At 28.6% G+C, this 5,000-nt stretch overlaps 1 protein-coding gene across 1 annotated transcript in view; it reads left to right on the forward strand.

Moving 5' to 3' along the window:
* The window catches only part of LOC147470635 (uncharacterized), a 73,211-nt gene that overhangs the window by 1,147 nt on the left and 67,064 nt on the right, over nucleotides 1–5,000 (forward strand). The gene's annotated exons all lie outside the window — the stretch shown is intronic.

Genomic DNA, 5,000 nt, shown 5'->3' on the forward strand with positions numbered 1-5,000 from the left:
CCTGCAGGTATGACTTGATGCCATACCGATGCACCAGCGATTAAAACAAATATCAATGCTTCAGAAGTAAAATACTTGGCATTACATTGTTACAAAAAAATGAGCTCGAAGCTTTCTAGTTCCACGGAAACGTATCCAGCCAACTATTATTTAAAAAATCAATACAGATGACGCAAACTCTCATCATTAATATTGAGACCAATATTTCCACTATACCCAGAATTGATAACGTGTCAATCAAGCACTCCAAATTAGCTACCGTTAGTGTCAATCATCATTAACAGAAAATCATGGTTATTTCTACATGTATATTTTTTTTTCTCTCTTTTCCCTGACTAGGATACTATTTACACACAGCAAGATATCAACGATATGACAACAGCAACAAAGAATACCATATTAGCAAAGGCAGTAATAATGCATCTAAAATAAATGCAAACAAATTAATAATGACATTAAATCAAATAACCATAGTAACTATATTACTGGTGCTGTTGATGCTGTCTCAGCTAGTACAGCATACTACTATTAAGGTTTAAGTCTTCATACTACTTTAAATGTAAATATAACAGTATACCAACAAATATTTCTGAGATTAATTATTTTTTACGAAAATGAATCAAGTCAATTTTTAATAGATCATGTAAATCTTATTAGTACTTACTGATGAGTGTTTATTTGAATAATCTTGTTATTATATGAATGATAATTAAGCAACAGCAATACTAAGAAAATAAAGAAATAAAAATTATGGAAAACATTGATGTTATTTATGCTAATATTACTATAATAACTACTACTAAACAGTCACTACCTATGTTGCCTGCTTTCTTTGCTAATTCCGTACTCCATTACTTTTGGTATTGTTTGTAATACCATTAAGTCCAGTATTCCCACTACCACATTGCAACTATTTGCTATTACCCCCCCCCCCCTTCTACCTCTCCACCAACACTATGTAACAAAATACTTACTACTATTACTAGGGATGAATATTAATGATGAAGGAATTATAGTAATAATGATAAAGATAATAATATTCATCATGTTACATCACCATCACTACCATAGTCATCATCATCACCACCATCATCATCATCATCATTACTACCATAATCATCATCATCATTATCATCACCACAACCACCATCATCATTATCATCATTTTCTTCTAATCAGCATGGAGAACAACATAAACAACAATAACAACAACAATGGAAGGTAACTATTGTTTTAAGTATCTGTAATTATAGTAAATTATATGATCCAATAACAATAAAAACAAAATTAATCATTAATGCAGATTATTGTTACAGAAGAATTGATTTTCAAAAAAAAGAAGGAGCATCATATTATCTGAAGGATGATATTTTTTTAAATGATTATAACAATTGTATTATTGCTGAAAATATTGATTTACAACAAAAATGTTCAAAAATATCAATATCAATCAAGAAGGAATAATGATAATGATAATTATAATCATAATGATAGTAATGTCCATGATAATAATGATAGTAATAGTAACATTGATGTTAATAATAGCAATTATAATATTAATGACAATAATGATGATAATGATAATGAAGAAAATAATGACTAATAATGGTAATAGTATTATTAATAATGTAATAGTAATATTAATAAAGCTAAGAGTAATGATAATGATAATAGTAATATTAATCTTTATGATGATAATAGTAATAGTAGCAATAATAAAGATAGGAATAATAGTAATGATGATCAAGATAATAGTGATGATGAGGATGATAATGATGATAATAAGGATAATGATGATACCATTATTAGTATCATCATTATCCTTATTATCATCATTATCATCCTCATCATCACTATTATCTTGATCATCATTACTATTATTCCTATCTTTATTATTTATTATGTGCATTTGCCATGATCTCAGCATAACCATAAAATTCTAAAACCAAATTATCAATATCATCATTATCATAATTTTGATTATGATTATTATTGTTATTGTTATTATTATTACTCTTATTATCATTATTACAATTATTATCATTATTATTATCATCATCACTATCACTGCTATTATTGTTACTATTATTGTCATTAGTATAATTATTATCATTATCATTATTATATTATTATCAACATCATTATTATAATTAACATTATCATCAATTTTATTATCATAATCAGTATCATCATTATAATTGTTATCATTGCGATTATTCTTATTCTTATTGTACTAATAAAGATAATGATAATAATAATTATAATTATGATGATATTGATAATTATACGGATAATAATAATAATAATAATAATAATAATGATAAAAATAATACTAGTAATAATAATGGTAATAACAATGATGATAATTATCTTAACGATAAAGAAATATAATAATGGTGATAGTAATGACGATGATAATAAAAAAAAGTGATTATGATAATAAAATTTATTATTGCCATTATAATTGTTTTTGTCATTTTTACTGTTACTATCATCATTGCTGTTGTTATGTCTATTGTTATTATTATCATCATTATTATTATTATTATTATTATTATTGTAATTGTTTTATCTTTATTGCTATTTTTAATGTTGTTATATTATTATTGTTATCATTAATATTATTATATTTTTTCATTATTATTATTATAATTATCATAATTTTCATTTTTATTATTGCTTTATCATGATTATCATTATTATTATTACTACTACTTCTATTATATTCATTATTATTAACACATACAAATGTTATTATAATCATATCGATTATCATCACCATCATCATTATCATTATCATTATTAGTAGCATGATAATAATCATTATTATTGCAATCATAATCATAATTATTGCTGTAGTTTTTATAGTAGGTTTTCTTATCCATCACTACTACTGCAATCACTAATACTGCTACTACTAATACAACTGATTTTACTTTATTGGTATTATTAATGATAGTAATGATGATAATACTAATACTGCTAAAGATAATATTGCTGCTACTAATGATAATAATGATGATATTATTTTTATTAGCATTATTATCACTATTGAATATTATTATTATCAATATAGTCATTATTATTGTTATTATTCTTATTATAATCATTATCAACATTATTGTCATTATCATTTTTGTTAATATCTTTCTTATTATGGTCATCATCAATATTATAATGGTTGCTATTGCCATTATTTTTATTATTATCATTATTAGTATAATCATTTGTTATCATCATCATCGCCTATATTAGTATAATTGCTTTTGTGATTATTTGTAACAATAAAAGTGATAATAATAATTATAATAATAACAATAATAATAATGATGATGATTATGATAGTAATAGTATTAGTATTATAATTATTACTGCTCTTATTACTTATGTTATTACCATCATTAATATTATTATGATTGTTGTTGTCATCATCATTATCATTATCATTATTATCATTATTATTATCATCATCATTATTATCATACATGCAGAGACAATTATTTTGATCAATTATTATCGTTATTGTTAGTATCATTATCATGACCCTTTTCATTGATATTTATTATCAAGTAATTTTGTTGTTGTTATTCATATCATCATTGTTATCCTCACAATCTTTGTTATCATATTTCTTGCTAATCATTAGTATGATTATCATTATCAATATTATCATTATTCTTTTTATTATTATCATTATTATTATCATTATCACCTTTACTATTTGTACTGCCACGTTATTGTCAGTATTTTTGCCATTAGTCAGAATAGTTATCTAAAGTTTTTTTGTTTTCATATCATTGATGAAAATGATTATTATCCTTTCTTTCAATGACTGATTAATTATATATTATTTTATCATGAACAACATTTTTAAATTGTTGTAACACTAATCATTATGGGAGCAATGGTACGATGGCCATGATGATGACAGTGTAACAACAACAACAAACAAAACTACTTTGATAATAATGCTAATGGCAATGATAACAATAATGATATTCTTTATCAGAATTGTCGTTGCCGTGATCATAAAAAAAATATTACCGCAAAGTATAGAACACTTGATTAATCAACATCTGAGATACTGTACAACATCTACCATTCTTCTTCCACTCTCAACTTTGCAAAGTCATACCACGTAAACACCTAAACGCAACGATGAAGACGCACATACACGCAGCGCCACTCACACATTCAGCCAGTCAGACGCAGGACTACACACGCACCTGCCAATAAACACACTTTGGCTGAGCTCACACCAATAGTCCTGACATTTCTAATATCTAATTAACAGCGTCTCTGAACGGCATCCAAATCCCTCGTCATAGGATTATCCTCCGTATTGCAATATGCACCGTAGGACTTCATTAAGCAATGTAATACCTTAGAGGAACATTGCATTAACGGGTAACTAGTTTTTGCAGTGTGCACTTAATCACTCGGCCCTTGCACTCATTAGTTGCAAATATTCACGGGGACTCATTACATCGCGGCCTCTGCTGTTTGTTTTTGTTCTCAACAACAACAAACTAGACTGTACTATTATCTCAATTGGTTTCTATAATGGCGAGGGGGAACGGGGAGAGAGCACTAGTGAGGCGGCAGTCCAGCGGGAGGGGGAGCGAGGGGAGGGGGGCGGGGGTGAGGGGTGATGGGGAAGGAGGCCAGGAGAGGACGAAAGGGGGGGAGGAGGAGGAGGACGATAGGGAGAAGGGGAGAGGAGAGGGGAGAGAGGAGGGAGAGGAGGACGATAGGGAGAAGGGGAGAAAGGAGAACGATAGGGAGAAGGGGAGAGGGGAGGAGGATAGGAAGAAGAGGAAATAGGAGGGGAGAGAGGAGGGAGAAGACGGTCATAGGAAGATGAAAGGGAGAAGGGGAGGAGAAGGAGAAGAAGGAGGGGGAAAAAAGAGAGAAAGAGAAAGACAGAAAGAGAGAGAGAGGGGTGGGGAGAGGAGGCCAGAGGAGGGTGAAAGGGGGATGGGGAGGAAGGGGTATTGTAA

Source organism: Penaeus japonicus, unplaced genomic scaffold, assembly GCF_977035675.1.
Source record: "Penaeus japonicus unplaced genomic scaffold, GWHDUDI00000001_assembly GWHDUDI00000013, whole genome shotgun sequence".
Classification (NCBI taxonomy): domain Eukaryota; kingdom Metazoa; phylum Arthropoda; class Malacostraca; order Decapoda; family Penaeidae; genus Penaeus; species Penaeus japonicus.